Source organism: Lipotes vexillifer, unplaced genomic scaffold (genome assembly GCF_000442215.2).
Source record: "Lipotes vexillifer unplaced genomic scaffold, Lipotes_vexillifer_v1.1 scaffold570, whole genome shotgun sequence".
Taxonomy (NCBI): Eukaryota; Metazoa; Chordata; class Mammalia; order Artiodactyla; family Lipotidae; genus Lipotes; species Lipotes vexillifer.
In genome coordinates, this window is record NW_006777801.1 from 4,195,671 (window position 1) to 4,212,698 (window position 17,028).

At 48.1% G+C, this 17,028-nt stretch overlaps 1 protein-coding gene across 2 annotated transcripts in view; it reads left to right on the plus strand.

Annotated features, from left to right (window-relative positions):
* KCNH1 (potassium voltage-gated channel subfamily H member 1) overlaps positions 1 to 17,028 on the plus strand; it is a 421,221-nt gene that overhangs the window by 327,283 nt on the left and 76,910 nt on the right. The gene's annotated exons all lie outside the window — the stretch shown is intronic.

Sequence of the window (17,028 nt, forward strand, 5' to 3'; positions counted from 1 at the left end):
TTCATTTATGTCCTTTAGTTAAGAAGTAGCTCCCAACCTATAGACATCATCTGGGAGGATTGTCATAGGAATCTTTCCAGAAATGACCTCACGACCTGTACCCCCTGCCCCCCACCCCCGCACAAACTGTTCCTCTTCTCGTGGCCCCTGTCTCTATTAACATTGTCTGTCTCGCCCCGGGATTCCAGGTTAGAAACACTGCCGTCAACACTGATGCTTCTTCCCTGTCTCCCACGCCTCAGTTTACTCATCAGATCCTGTTGGTTCCACCGATGCTCTCAAACCTGAGTCCACACTTTGCATCCCCCCTCAGGGCTCTTCCTGAGCTCCTGGACCACGGTGCCTCTGACACAGAGTCTCCCCCCTGTCCTGAAGCAAGCATAGGCTCCAAACACACCCTCCTTCCCTGTGTCTCTCCTCAATGCGGTGCTCCCTCCTTGGCCACTTATGTGACCTTAAAGACTAATGGGATGACGTCACTCCCCTCCATAAAGACTTTTTATACCCACCCTAACTACAGGATAATGTCTGCAAACTTCAGCACGGCTTATGTGGTTTTTCACATCTGGCCCAAACTTAACCCCCGAGCTCCAACCCCAGCACTCTTCCCATGCCCACCACGCCCACCAGGAGAATGGCCCACACAGCTCTGCAGACATGCCACACCCTTTCAGAGCACTGTCTCTCTGAATGGGCTTCCTGACCTGGAATTCTTTTCTCTTCTTCTGTGTGTGACAAATTCCTGTTAACCCTTAAGAATCTGCTGAAATGTTTATTTGTTCATCAAATCCAGTACATTCCAACTGAACTAGACTAGATGTATGAAACTGAGTAAAACTCAGTTACCTAGCTTCAGGAAGCTCAAGTCTAATGGAGACAATCCAAGCGGGAAGGCTAAGTGTGGTACACGATGCTAAGTACAATGAGTGTGATTTGTACAAGGTGTTAATGGGATCATAAAGGAGAAGGGCAGATAAAGGGGGAGTCAGGGAGAAAGTATTGGTGGGGGTGGTGATACCTAAGCTGAGTCTTAAAGGATCAGTTTGCCAAACAGAGAAGAGGTTGCACTTGGAGGAGCAGCTTGAGTAAAGGCACAGAGAAAGGAAACAGCGTTTTGCCAAGTTTTTTGTACAAAGTTCCAAATGCCTGTCATTGAGTTACCCCCCAACAATGTGCTTCTACCTATTTTACATTCCTTGAATTGCACTGCCTTGTGAGTCCCTGCTCAGAGAACTGGGAGGGCAAGGGCTTGGTATCCCCAGTGCCTAACCCAGCACGGGGAATTATAAAAACATCCGGGGATGGCATGGAGAAAGAGATGGGATCTCTGGGCCTCAGTATCCACATCATAAGATGTGAGGTTGTGGCCAGATGATTGATGATTTTTATGGTTCTGTGATTGGAAAGCTGGTCGTTTAAATTCCAGTGGGGAATGGGTAGTGGGGGAGAAATGTGCATTCATAGTTCTTCCTTGTTTATCTGCGAACATGGAACGCTTGCTGGTGATAGTTTTAGCCAAGTGGATTCTCTTAAAGTCTATTTTTTGATGGATTCCTTCTTTTTATGAAAGCAAGTTGATTATGATCAGCTTTCAGTGTTGCTGATAATATAAGTTGGAAAAAATGCACAGTTTGGGTTACTTGGAGGACTAATCATCTTGGAAAAATTGTGGATCAAGTAAATCTGTCTTAGAAAAACGAGGACGACAACAAAAACAACAATGTGTCAGCGGTCAGATTGTTCTTGTAAGTGCAGAATGATTGACAGCTCTGCAGAAGAGAAGACTCGGGGACCACGTTTCTGAAGGGCTATGTGGAGGCGCATTTGGCGTAGTCTGTGTGGCCACAAGGCGCAGAGGTGCAACCAAAGCTGTAGACAGTATAAGAAAGACCTCGCAAAAGATCAGAGCTGCCCATTGAATTCAGTAGGTATCTGGTTTCTTGTCCTGGAGGTATTTAGGCATACCCTGGAGACCCCTCAGAGACACTGTGGAGGGGACTTAGCCATCAAATGGAGAGTCAGATCAGTTGATCTTCAAATGTCCTTCCAATCTCAAGTGCCCGTGAGTCTGATACGGATCCGAGAGAATTTTAGTGAGATCTTTTATATAGAGAGAAAAAAAAAAAGAGGCATTTTGGTATATTCATTGTAGTCTCTTATTTTGTCCTTCTGCGAATTAATGCCTAGTTACATAGGGCATAGAAGATGAGAACATTACATGCATGAATCATTCTTGTAGCTATTTTTTTCTGGCCAAATGAAGTGTATTCTTGTGGCTGTTTCTATCTTGGCAAAATCGAGTGTGTTATTTGCAAAGATTCCTGAGAACACAGTGCCTTTGACATCTGTTTGGGGAGTTGTTCGGTCCTGTAGATGTCCTCCAGTGCACAGCAAGAACTCTGTGCTGGAAGGTGCCTCAGTGAACATCCAGTCTCTCCTCCATTTCACCACCACCCTCATTTCACAAATATGACATTTTATAGAAAGGTCATAGTAAAGAAAGAACTGGAGCCAGAAATGACTCATTGACCAGGTCTCTTCCTGCTTCTCACAGCTTCATAGCTGACCCTAGCCTCTGTATTCCAAGTCTCACCCCCTTATCCCTGAACCCATGTGTATGAGCACCACCCAGCCCTTGGCACTGCTCTTGGGACCCAACTCATGGAGGACCTGTTACCTTCCTCCAGAGACACCTGAGGTCACAGGCAAGGATGAAGGAGGCAGAACCTGAAGGCCGATCCAGCATTTTGACCTTTGGTTTTCCTTGTCTGTGGGCTCTGAGCCAGATGAGACTTTAGTCTGCATCCTGCTCTGCCACTTAGTGCTTCTGCAAGCTCTAAATGCTTCCCCGTCTGTAAAATGGGCCTGATGGAAAGGTCTACTTGTAAGATAATTATGAGGATTAAATAAGATAATATTTGCAAAGCTCCTACACACAGGTTCTAGAACACAGTATGTGCTCAATTAAACTGTGAGTTGTTATTATTTTGTTTCATCCACTTGACACTCCCTTCTTTCTTATCTTACGCTTCTGCCTTTGTGTATACAGGGTACTCGCTCTGCAGAATGGCAGGGCACTTGCTCTGCAGAATGTTCTGTGGGGTGGATGTTATCGCAGGGTTCTCTGCACCTCTTGCAGCTAAGGAGGGGCCAGCTGCTCTGGCCTCACTGTCCCTTTAGCTCCTGTCAGTGGCGAGGTCGGCGCACACCCACTCTTGTGGCTAGTTCCATTCAAGGAGGGAAAAACGAGGTTGTTGTGACCTGTTAGGTCAGTCACCAGAGCATCAGTATTTTGCCAAGAGGAAAGCACGGCATCCTCCTCTCTTCTGAGGAGGTGGCGTGTACTTGTTTATGAAAAAAAGGGAAAGTGGGACCTTCCTCATCTCAGACCCTCGGCTTCCTAGGATGTCAGGCTCTCTGGGCATTTTCCTACAGGCAATCGGAGCTTTGTGCACTATTAATAGTAACATTATTACCAACTCCAGATACGTCACAATGTCAGTATATGTTTTATGTCAGCTTATTAAATCCTCAGAACAACCTCATGACATTACAGTACCAACCCCACTTCTCAAAGGAAGCAGCTAGGACCCCATGGAGAAGAGAATCACTTTTCGAAGGCCACCCAGCTCATAAGGGGTAGATTCCAAACCGGCATCTGCCCCCGTCTTCCTGATAAGCAGCATTGCGTCCTGGGGTGGGCCTCGGTTAAGTGTGGCTCTCAGCTTTTCCCATGTTGGCATTCTTCAGCTTCTGCTTTCTACCAGTCTGTTGACTTTTCAGGGGTGGCACAGATTGTCTCCAGAATATCTCCAATGGCCTTTGCTATCCTTCAGGACACTTGGAGGATACTTTATTGTACAGTAAATCCCAGTCATATCCCAGGTTGTGAGACATGAGAGGTTTTCCCGTCAGAGTGACAGCTACACCATTGGTGGGTGTGCTGGGGAGGCATGGCCCAGCAGGTCAGCTTGGCCGTGATGTTAGTGACTTACTAAAAAGAGCACCCGCTTTGGAGTTAAGGACCTGGTTTTGAACCCTTGTGTGACTCCCAATTAGCTGTGTGCCCTTGGCGCAAGTTACTGAACTATTCTAAGCCTCAGTTTCCTCATCTGTGAAAAGGGTCTAATAAAAATCCCTCCTAACTAGGTTTTTTGAGAAGATCATATGCATTAAAACAAAAAATGTTGACATAGTGCCTATAGGAACCACTCGCTACATATTTATTCCCTCTCTTCCCCGCCACCCATCCTCACCTTCCACCTTCAGTCCAGGAGGTTCTGAGTTCATGCTTTGCCCCTCTTTGTTTATAGCCGGACCCTTTCTTGAATCATGTTTCACCTGGGCTCTACTCTCCTTACAACTGGGGAAGAGGTCTCACTTCCCAGGTGCTGGCCAGGAGATTGGTCCTCCTGCTCATTGTTAGGACAGTAGAGGAATCACACCTCAATTAAATGATGTATTGCAGACAAGCAGTTAGGTAATTAGCAGCAGTCAGTGCATGGGATAATTGGCATGTAGGTAGGTAGTAGGGTGGAGCTCATTCTCTGTGTAGGGTGCTTTATTTTTAAAGCCAGTATTTTTATGTTTTTAAGTATGTTTTGCATCGTGTTTGCATATAGTAATTTGTTCCAGGATGGATTTTTCTTAGCTTGATAAGGCCCCAACATAGTGAGTTTGGGAGGGAGTTGGGACTGTAGTTACTGGTGGTTTCAAAGCACCAGTTTTCTAAAACTGAGGTTGCCATAGTGAATTGTCTTGAATACTATACGTACATTTCTAGCCCACTTTAACAAAAGGGCATTTTATTCTGGCGAAGAGGAGGTCAAAGCATTGGAGGTTTGGAGAGAGCTCTGTGTATAAGTGGCGTTGGAAAGCCTTTCAGTTTTCTCCCTCAACAAATTCTTCTGGAAGGCTGGTAAGATGGAAAGAAAGCACCACAGAGCCAGGTGCTTAGAAATACATCCCCTTCCTCACTGAAGAACTAAGTTTTCAAAATGATCTCTGCACAGCCCATATTTTCCTGGTCATTCTTCCACAGTGAGGGCTTCTGTAGAATTAAAATCATCTATTAAACTGTCAAGCTATAAAGATTATTTTAAAATCAGGGTGTTGGAATTAAGGGTGGGAAGGGGACAGATGATGTGAGTGATAAGACCATGATTCTTTCTGGACAGCAAAATATAAACCAAAGCCAAGTCCTTTTTTCATCAAGAGGATCAGAAGTGATGTTAGGGACCTGGGAGGCCTTCCATGGATTTTGGGGGATACTCCTTAGTACCCCCAAAAGCATATAGCAGAACCCCATCATGATCCTGGGGGTGGGAGATAATGAAAGGGCTCCATGCTTCACTATGTATAACTCTCCTTAAACTGCAGGTGGTCAGGCTATATCCAGCCATTTCCAAGGTAGCAATAAAGTTCTACAATAAGTATAGGCTTTAAATGAAGATCTTCACATCTGGGTTCAGCCACTTGTTAGCTGGGGAGGTGTGGGCAGCAGGGGGGTGGAATTTGAACAAGTACAACTATTTCTCTTCTGTGGATTCATCCTGTCTACCCCACTGGGTAGCTGTGGAAGGGTGATCAAGTGCCAGGCACAGTGCCTTACAGGTAGTAGGTACACAGCTGGGTTAGTTCTCTTCCATTATTGGTAGGAGTGGAGGCAGCAGAGCAAAGGAGAGCAGGGACTGTAATAGTTTGGCTCATAGAATAATCATATGGAGGCAAGTCAAGAATACTTGAAATACTTCAAATCCTGGCTCTCCTTTTAGTGACCTTGGGCCAGTTACCTAACCTCTCTGGGCCCCAATTCATTCACGGATAATATAGGAGTGGTAATAGTACCTTAGAAAGGTGCTTTGACGAAGCAAGTTATCAATGTACGTGTTGCTATCATTATTGTTATTGATGAGCTTAGTTTTTCTGGGAATTCAGAGACCTGTCAGGTGCTAAACGTTTTAAAAGGGGAGTAGGGGCTAAACTGTAACACCTGGAAATCTCCCAGACAGATGATTCCAAGATCTGTGCCTGGGCCCCCCAAGTAGCACCAGAGGACCAGGTGACTCATCAGGGAGGTTTGGTAAAGAATGGTGCTGTTGGACTCATCATCACAGATCCGATTTCCTCCTAGGACAGAATAGATGGAGGGACTGGAAGAGCCCGACGTGGAGGCAGTGGTGGGGGAGGGAAGCTGTAATTTATCTTAACTCTTATCATCCTTGATGTCCTGTGACACAGCGTGTTTACCACAAGTTAGAAAGGATCCAGCCTACCTTAGAGAACTGCCGTGCCAATGCAGTCCTTTGGAGAGTGATGTACCTTCCTAATATTTTCTTAGAAGTGTGTGGTTGACTCATAATAAATAGGGTGGTGCTAATGAGTCTCAGACCATGGGCTCAGTCCCTGGGTGAGCAAGTTGGTGTCCCGAAGTCTCAGATGTTTAGCTCAAAATTCTTCACATTTATTTGGCCCCTGAACACTTTTTTGAATTATACCAATAAGTATCTATTATCTGTTTTAATATACTTAACAGCATCCATCAGAGCTAGTGTTTTGCAGAACATCTTTGGGAAACAGGAACTAGATGATCTTTAATTTTTCTTCTGGCTCAAATGGTTAGTGACCTGTAGAATGGACAGGTCTTGTCGGTAAAACATCAAGAAGCCAAAGACACTCAGCAGTGGGAGTGTCCCTCACTGGGTCCTCGGTAAATCCCCAGCAGAGATTGCTGGCGGAGTCTCCCTGCTTTCTGAACATCCTCCTGAACTCAGCCTTCCCTCACCTCCCCACAAGTGCTCAGTAGCCCATTGTTTTCTAGAGGGCAGCCAGCCTTACGTTATCAAAGAGCATTTGGCTGCACATGCGCTAATAGAAGGCTGCTGAGACATGTTTTCGCCCTGGCCTCAAAAGCCCTCCTTGCAAGTTACTTTCTGGTTATTTTATTGGCTCAGTCAGATTTCATGTTCCTACCTCATCTGCCATGTGTCTGAGCTTCCTTGTTCCCATTTAAATGCTCTTCCTACTCTTAAAAGTTTTCTCTTTGGCTATGAGCTCATTCTTATAAATTTTGCCAGTGAGTCATGGAGGTTTTTATTCCAGCCCCTGCCCTTAGTTAGTGGAAAGTCAGGATTTGAACCTAGGCTGCCTGTCATAATGATAACTACCTTCTAAGAGATGTTAGAATAAAGGAATCAAATGTTAGTTCAACCCCTCCAAGGGAGCTTGGGATGCTGGCATCAGCTCACACGCAAATCTATCCCAGCCCAGATGCCTATGTAGATGGTTTCTAGTATAATGTGTGTCATGGAGCTACCCAATTTTGGTGCTTCTCACTGCAAACTTCGTTGGGTGTAACTTACTTGTTACCAGTGTCGCATAATGGTCTTGTCCTGCCCTTCCTTAACTTAAACTTCTAGAGTAAATCCACAGTCAGGTCAGGACTCCATACAGCTTCTCTTCAGTCTCTCTGGTATAGGTGAGGCCCTGTGTCCTTTTGATCCAGTAAGCACTGGTCAACTCCCTGGTAGCTCTCGCTATACTTGCAATGAACTCTGTGTGTCTTTCTTGCTATATAGAAGCTCCTTGAGGGCTGAGCCTTTGTCTGCCTGACTCTCCTCTGTCCTGATCAATTCTCTTAGAGCTTAGTACAAAGTAAGCATTCAATAGTTGAATGAATGAATGAATGAGTGAATGAATGAATGAATGAATGGACTCGCCGACCAACCAACCAACCAACAAATGAACATACAAGTCCATCAACTTATTGGCCATGTGCCTTTCTCTTGTTATTGCTATAGATTTTTGAAGCCTTGACTGTAAGATGGTATCTGTAGAGACACCTCTCCTTTCTCCCTCCTAATCTTTTCCCATATATCCCATACTATCTCTTTCCCATTTTTTCTTCCCCAGGCCCTGGGTATAGAGATCTCTCAGCCTCTGTAGGTACCACTGATGCCAGCAGAAAATAATAACAATCACCCTTATATATTGAGTGTTTCCCAGCCAAGTACACGCTAAAACTTTTATATGCGTTATTATCTCATTTCTGTGCAGAGCAACCTGAGGCCCAATTAGGTTAAATAATTTGCCCCAGATCCAGTAAAAGCTAATTGGAGCTAGAATTTGAGCCCAGGTCTGGCAATCACCAAGACTGTACTCTTGCTTTTGTGCCCCTCGTCTAAATGTGAACCCCATGTCCCGGATCCAGGGATAGCAGCACTGGTCCCTGTGCCCTCAGTTCCCCTGAGGAGCCTGTCAGCCACACAGGGCTTTGGAGGCTGCAGCACGCCCTGCCTGTCTCCTGTGTAATTCCATTAGAGAGCTGTGGCCTAAGGGCATCTCGGCCTCCTGGAAGGCACCACAGGGCTGGATGGTTTGCGGTTTGTTCAGAGAAGGGGGAGGGGGATCCAGGTGAGTCACATAATCTAATGATGGAGTAGAGAAACCAGAAAATCGGAGGCAGAGTGATCCTCCTGACAAGTTCTCTTTGGCACGTGGGTCAGCTCTGGCACCATGGAGGTGGCATAAAATCCTTGTGATGGTCTGTGGCTGGAATATCCAGAGCTGCAGTTTGTCCCAGACCATTATGAAAGGCCAGAGGAATGACCTTCAGCTCTCAAGTGGGTGGCCAGCTGGGCTGGAGATTTGCAGCTGGGCAGGCTGAAGAGCCACGCTGGGGCCCAGAACACAGCCAGGGCTGGGGAAAGGCCTTAACGTCAGAGTGGGCATATGAGAACCATGAGTCTAAGTCCTTTCTAGCTCAGGAGTAGTTAGCAAAGGCTTTGAGGGGGGTAACTTTGAGCTGGATCTTGATGGAGGGGAGGTGGGAATTTACCTGACTGGGAGAGAAATCCAGTCCTATGGGGGTACACTTGTGTCTTATGGAAGGCATCTCTATGCCCCATGGAGGGTACCCCCCCCATGCCTGATGCCAAAAACTCAGCCTCTATGCACTGCTGCTGAATCGAATCTCGGAGACAGAGATTTGGGTGAGGTAGGAAAGAAGAGCTTTATAGCTTTGCCAGGCAAAGGGGGCACAGCGGGCTTGTGCCCTGAAAAATTGTTTGTCCCAACCTGGGAGGATCTGGTGAGGAGTTTTATAGCGATGGTTCAAGGGTGGGCTTGCGGATAAGATCAGAGTATGTGTAGGGCCTGTACTCCTTTAATCTGGCCTCAGGTAATCTCTTGATGAGCTTCTCTGATCCTTTTAATCTGGCCTCAGGTGGTCTTCTCTGGAATGAAGAATGCTGACATCTTCCATTTGTTGGGGGTTTTAGTTCTGCAGAAGAGCTCAAAGATATTGTTATGTGCATCCCTTGAGGGGGAACCAGGACCCTGCCCCAAAGCTGCACTATTGTTTCTTGACTGCTCCCCCCTTGTCTCTGCATCCCCTCCCTTCCCTGATTAGCAACTGTTCAAATCTGCCCTTTGGGACTCAAGGAAGGTCATGGAGGCTGGAGTCTATTCCCTACAAACAAGAAACGGGGGACACAGAAGGGCTTCCTTGCCCAGGAGCCCCACAGGGTCCTGCTTGGTTTCATGCCTCATGGTGGACAGCACGTAGAGATGGCTGGTTAAATGGCTGATACTTAATCAGGAATGTGCCTTTGCATGAATGACGGGAAAATAGTGAATCTAATCAGTAAGAATCTGAGAAGAGAGGGCCTGCTGAGGGAACCACTAGCCAGTCTCCTCACCCCTCAATATTTTTTCTTTTTTTCTAAAACTCCACCTGGTTTTACCTATGAAGAGGTTGCTTGAAGACTTCAAAAGGGCATTTGTCCCAGACTTACAGGCGAGGGCAGCTTCAGGATTCTCCTTTCCTAGAGGTGTCTAGAGACCTCAAGGAGAAGTGGACTAGGATATGATGCTCTCCGGGGTCTAGAGTGAGCTTGCTATCTCTTCTGTACCCAGCAGTGTTACAGGAACCCAGCAGCAACTCAAACCTTTTTACTTTCCAGGCTTTTACATCCACCTGACTGTCCCTGGGCTGCCTATAATAGCAAGAGCCTGCGTATTTTCCAGAACAGATTTAATTTTTAAGAAGCCCCTTGCTACAGGCAGCATGCCGAGGATGGTGCCTTTTTCCTCGGAGATCTATTTGCAGACGGCTCCTGCGTTCTGCTGCTGCATTTCCCAGCACACTCCTCGCAAGTGCTTAAACCAGACATGAAATAGCTTCTGGTTCACAGAGTACGCATTTTTAAAAGAGGGTACTTGCTTGCATTATCGCAGGGAAAATCTTGCACTCCTCCAGCTGGAGCACGTCATACATTTGGCGCCTCCTGTTGGTGAGGTGTGATAGTGCATCTAACCGTGTTGGACCTCTGTAACCAACTGGATGCGTGGAGAAGAGAAGCTGGTCCCAGTAACTGAAACAGAGATAGGGCTTCCCCAGGCCTGGGACAGATCCTATGGCAGATGGCAGCGGGTGGGAGAATGACATGGAAAAAGAAGAGAACACCTGCAGAGTTAGGAATTGGCATAGTTCACTTAAAATCCTTGGTGACCGATGTTAATTGGACTTGCAATGATCATTTCACAATATATACAAACATTGAATCATTATGCTGTACACCTGAAACTAACAGAATGGTACTTGCCAATTATATCTCAATTAAAACAATACTGAAAATCTTGACAAAGTACACTACTCAGGGCTCTAGCTAGCAGCAGGCCATGTAGTAAACTGGTGACATTTCCTTCCCTGAAGTCCCATTCTCAAGCAATTGGAGGAATTTTGCCATAGGAATTTGAACTCGATTTCATAAAAGAGATGATGAAATGATTATGTAAGGCTCGGGGTGGGGGTGGGGTGTGAAGGGTGCTGCTTTCTCCGACATCCTCTCTGTTTGGTTTTCACTTGGCTGTGGGGAGGACTCAGAAAACTTGCTCTGAGTGGAAGCCGCTTCCTTTTGCTCTAGGACAGTGAGGGTGTGGGGAAAGAATTGGGCTAAGGGAAAGAAAGGGGAGAGAGAAATAAAGGCAAAGGATACCTGTGACTGGAGAGTTGCAGGGGGATGAGCGGATTTGGCAGGCATTATTTATTGAAGAGGGGAACCTGGTCCTTGCTGTGCCCAGCTGAAATTTCGCGCAGGGAGGCAGATGCCTTTGCTAACCCTGAACTGTGAGCTGGGCTGGAAGAAAAACCCAGGGCAGAGCCAGCGTTCCAAATTCAATTTTCTCAACCCTTCTGCCTCAAGGCCAGATGAATCCAGCAGCAGAGCGGCTTTGTTTCACTGTTTGTTTCACTGCATGTCGAGGCAGCTGAGAAGCTGCCAGGCTTTTCATCCTGGGCTTTGCGTTTCAGCACCTTCCTAATTCCACTCTGACATTTCTCTCAGGTTAGAACCTGAACAGGGATGCTTTGGGCACAAGGCTTGCTGGCTGGTGCTCCTAATTACGGTCCCAGTGACAAAACTCCTTGGAGTCTATAATCAGTCACTTCAAGCAGTGTTTCTCCATGTCCCCCCGCCCAACTCACCTGACAGCACAGCTGCGTCCCGTGCCATGTGCAGGGGTAGCACCTGCGGCACGCTCTGCTTCTTCCTCCCCGCTCCGCACTGCTGGTGACCGCTCATGTGCTCAGGGCTTACAGAGGGGGCCAGAGCATAAGCAGCTGCCCCTTTGTCACTGTGTGGGCTTTGGCTGCTGTCTCCTTCTGCAGAGCCAGGCACTGTTTGCACGTGGGCATGCGAGCCCTTCTCACACCCAGGGCTAGAGGTTTGCGGGCTGTCTGCCAGCAGTGTTGCTGTTGCCTGTGTGTGTGTGTGTGTGTGTGTGTGTGTGTGTGTGTGTACTCACGTGCACACACGCAGCATTTCCTCCTGTCAAATACTAGTCTTAAAGGAAGCAGCCAGGGAGAAGAGAGCTGGATAAACCACCAACCATTCCCTGGATCCAGTCACCCCAAGCATCTTGTTCCTTCACCAGCTGGTGCTGTCGGGTCCGCTGTGCTTGGCCGGGGAAGTATTCTTTTCTTCCTTTGCATTAGCGGTAAAGATTCACCTGACATCTGTAAGCTCAGAAACCCTGTCATGAGCCATGTGGTGATCCATTGTTATTCATCTACATGTGTACTTTACGGAGGATAAATGTCCCCATTTGGGGCTACTTGCTTGAGCCCCAAATCCTTCGTAAGTACAATAGGCTGATTATAGGGCTGGGGAAGGGCCTGGGGAGAATAGGAACCGTGCATGTAAGGCACTCTGGGTGCAGGACCTCCTAGGCCAGGGGCCTTTCATGGCATTTACAAATAATTCATGCCTACAAGCCCCCAGTGGGTTTACTATGGGTTATTTATGATCCTGAGGCTTTGGTTCAGGAAACAAAAGATGCTCCTCCATAGAAACAGTGGGAAGCGTGCGTCCGAGGCCCTGGCCTGAGCCTGACAACAAATGTCTAGGGCACGTGTTGCCGCTTCCTGTCACTGAGGCCAAGGACAGCCCCGCGGAGGAGCCTGGCCTCAGGCTTTCTTAGGCTGTCAGTGGCATTTGGACTTCAAGTTTCAATTGCAGTTGACTTTGTTTCCACGTTATCTGCATGTCTCTACTATTATTTATGACTGTGTCCTGTATGGCCTAGCAGTCTCAGATTTCCTTGGAGCTTCCCAGGGTAAAGAAAACCATCAGACCAGAAGCTTCTCTAGGTTGGCACACTGGTGTCTCCCCACCGTCTCCCAACACGCACTCACACAGGGGATCCCCAAGTGCATTAGTTTGCTGCAGCAGCTGCTGTAACAGATGACCACGCACTGCGGGGCTTAAAACAACAGGAGTTTATTCTCTCACAACTTCTGGAGCCCAGAGGTCAGAAATGGTGTCAGCAGGGCCGAGTTCCCTCTGAAGGCTCTGGGGGAGAATCCTTCCTTGCGTCTTCCAGTGTCTGGTGGCTCCTGGCGTCCCTTGGCTTGTGAAGGCATAACGTCCATCTCTGCCTCTGTATGGCCTTCGCCCTTTGCCTCTGTGCTTCGAACCTCCCTCTCCTTTCACTTATAAAGACACCAGTCATTGGATTTGGGGCCCACCCTAAATCCAGGATGATCACATCTCGGGATCCTTAAGTTAATTACATCTGCCGAGACCCTCTTTCCAAATAAAGTCACATTCACTGGTACTGGGATTTAGGACTTGGATATATTTGATGGGGAAGGGTGTCGTTTAACTCAGTATGCCTCCCTTTCCTCGTCCTCATCTGCCTTCTCTTCTTCCTCTTTCTACTCTTTTCCCTCCTCATCCTTCATTCTTCCTTCCTTCTCCCCTGCTCCCCTTTCCTCCTCTCCCTTCATCTCTTCTTTGAGTACATTTCCAGCACAGGATTTTTTTTTCTCATAAGGAATAGTCTTGTGTAAGTTGTGTTTCTTCTCCTGGATGGTTCATGGTTCTTGGAATAAAGTCCCAGTATTTGGTTAATCCTTCAAGTCCCAGAGTAAAATATCATTTTCCTTTGCGTTCTCTTGAGTAGTGTCTCCTTTGAACCCTGTGGAACTCTCGGTTTGACATCGAGATTCACAAAGCACGGGAAGCATCAGGATCACAGAAAAGAGCTCTGTGTTAGACATTAGAGAGAACTTCCTGCTGGTAAAGGTTATGAGGTGCAGTAAGTAATACCTAAGCGGGTTATGGACTCCCCTTCCCTGCAAATGGTTAAGAACAACCCTTTGTTGATCGTCTAGCTCTGATCTCTGTCGTTTTCTTGTTCTGAAAATCTTTGATGGATTTTTCCAGTCTCAGAATAAAGTCCAGGCCCAGGGATCTCATATAAGCTCATATTCCAGCTGCAATGCACGTTGCGTCTTCATGCTGTTGTCCGATGCCCAGCCCCACAAGTTACAGAACGTGCTGTGTACTTACTTCTGCGTGTGTCCTCTCCCTCAGGATGTCCTTCACCCTTCCTCACCACCTCCCTTCAAACCAATCCAGTCTTCAAACCCAAGCTCGGATTCTTCTTGCCTCAGTCTGTATCCAGCTAGAATCTCTCTCTCCTCTGCTATTTTGTTTGTCCTTTAGAGGAGCTATCACTCATGGTTTCATGTAGGATTAAGCGCATATTTAATTTTTCCTCTGGATTTGGGGGCCTTGTATTTTTATTCCTTGCATTTCTTCCTCCAGGGCCTGGCACTCATTAGACAATACTTTAGGCTACTAGAGTCACAACTAAATTGCCATTCACCCTGCCTTTGTGGCTCAAGTTTTAAGTTCGCAGGTGGGGCCCCGTGTTCTCAGCCAGCTTTCTCGTTCACCTGTCTCCAGCAGGCGCCCTCAGGCCGGGCCGGCTGCTCCCCCCAGGGTGACAAGTCATCTCAACTTGCCTGGGGCCATCCTGGTTTCAGCATTTAAAGCTCCACATCCTCAGAAACTCCTCAGTCCCAGGCAAACTGTTCACCCTACTCCACGCTCACCTTCTCCTGACTCTTGCTGAAAATCTCTGTGAATTGAATTACAAGTCAGCCTCCATCTCTCTCTAGACATTTGTCATATGACCACTAAAAGCGCTTTCCTTACCTGCAGGTGGGTGTCTGTCTGGCCCTGGCCCTGCACAGCCTCCCCAGGGCTTCCCCCAGTGCAGTCTCATAAATGTGACTGTGAACTTCCCACCAGCCAGCAGCGTCCGCATATTCCTGCTCTCTCTTCTGGTCCACCTCAACCCAAACTCACCTGATCCAAGTAGCTGACCCTCCCAGGCAACCGCTCACTTCTCCTCTCCCGCCCAATTCCTTGCCCGTATCCCATCAAAGAGGTCCTGGGAGGATTGATCCCAGTCAGAACCCTCCCCTCTCTGGAGCCGCAACTCAAAGATGCCTCCTCCATAAAGCTCTCCCCAGGAAACTCCTTCCTGCCAGCTTCTCACCCACCGCCCCCCATCATTCTTCCTCTGGGGGCTCCTAAGTGATTGAATGCAGCAGGACCTCTTGGGGAAAGTACCCAGTGGCCTGGACTAGCTGTCGGGACCTGGGTTCTACCACAAGTTTACCATTAGGGCACGTTCTTAACCTCAGTTTTGGTCATTGTAAAATGAGAAAGTTGAGTGAACTCTAATGTTTTTATCAGCCTTACCAAACTTGGATTCTAAGGCTACCTGCCCACCCTGTCTGCTCTGGAGAGCATAGATACTAATGTCCTAAGCAAGGCAGCATTGGCAGGAGGCCTCTGAGATCACATCCCCTATCACCTGTCCCTACTTGAGTTGTAATTCCCATCTTTATCCTTTGATTCCCCATAATCCCATCCTGGCCTGGCTGTGAATAGGACGAAAGAGCTGCCACCTACAGCTTAAGAGGTTTTAAAGTACAGTTCGAAGACCATGATTCCTTTCCCCTGACTTGGCTTTTACAAAACTGAAGATTTAGGAGGAAAGTTTCAAGTCCTGAGCGTTGTCCCTGGCTCAGTTTCCACCAGACCCACAGCTATGTCTGATTTTTCCCTCTGTGCCCCAGATGAACTTGTCAGGACCTACTTGTTGCTGCCCTTGGATGTCCTCCATGTAGTTGAATCTGTTGAGGCAATGGGCTGGGTGACCGTCTGCTTCAAAATCTATCACGTGTGCATGTCTCTGCGTGTGGTGCACATACCGTTTTAACGTCTGCACCCACTTTACTTTCACATATTTTATCTCATCTGATCCTTGCAGTAACTTGGTGAGGTTGACGCTCTTATTTCTCCATGCAAAACCTGAGGTGCAAACAAGTGAAATGTGGGACTATGTGGCAAAATAGAACTTGAACTCAGATCCTCCAACTCCAAATCCCACGTCCTTTGCACTGGGCCACCCTCCCGTGTGTGCCTGCCTCGGATCCCCCCACGTCCAACAAGGGCCCTGAGAACACTGCACTGACACAGGTGGCCGAGGGGAGCTGCTTCCTGCCCAGGTTAGCGCTGTAAACTAGCCCCTCTCAATCTTTAATGCGCACACAGATCAGCTTCAATCTTGCTAAGATGCAGATTCTAATTCAGCGGGTCTGGGGAGGGGTCAGAATTGCATTTCTAACGAGTGCCTGGCTGATGTTGTCGTTGCTGGTTGTAGACACTTTGAGGAACACACTTGAGTGGCAGGGCTGTAGGCAGCTCTGGTTGACACGTGCAGAGGGGAAAGGATGAGGAATCTGCATCTTCCCAGGCCTGTACCCTGGAGTCCACTGTTCTTCCCCAAGTGGTCGAGGATGTTGAGAGACCCAAGAACGCTGATCCCTGGGGTGGAGAGGGAGTGCTTCTGTGTAGAAACAGCTCACGGTTGCCATCAGCCAGGGCTCAGATGGTGAAAACAGGCGGTCTCCCTGGGGCCACAGTCAGGGTGGGGGGTGAGGGCCTGCCGGAGAGATGATGGTGAAGGTCCCTTCTCACCCTGACACTGAGGTTCTGAGCATAGTACTGAGCTATTTCTCTCTGGGGCTCTCTGAGTACTGCCCACACTGTCCTTTCTCTGCTGTTCAATCCCCCTGTACTAGGTATCCTCTCTCGCCCTAGTGAAAACCTGCCCATCCAGTATCATCCCTTCTTATTTAAAAGCCCAGTTGAAAACACTCCCAAAAGCCTTCCCTGGTGCCCTACATCCCGTCTGCCTGTCTGTGTACAGGCGGTGTGCCTGCCTGGGCTCTGAGGTTGCCGTGGGTAACTTTCTTGCCCAGCCAGGTGCACTTGGAGGCCTGTCCTATTTGGGTTCTTCTCGAGGGGCTAAGTGAACCTGGTGGGAACCCTGACGACATTTGAGTGGGACGGGAGACTGGACGGTGTCCAGGGCTGAGCCTCCAGAGCCAGGTGAGACCTGGCTGCCAAAAGCAGTAGAGCCAGAGGGAGAATTCAGTCTCGGGCAGAGCAAGGAGGCCAAAGCAGAGCAAATGCTGGGTGAGGAGAGGCTGTGAACAGGAAATGTTAGAAGGCTGAAGCCAGGGACAGTAGGAACAGGCAGAACAGTATAAGGGTTTCAGGCCTGAGACTTTAAAGAAAGCTGAGGAGGGGCAGGTCTGGCTCAAGGGGTCTAGTGCAGGGAGGCCTCTGGGTGACAGGAGCCATGGGGGGGGGGGGGCAGACA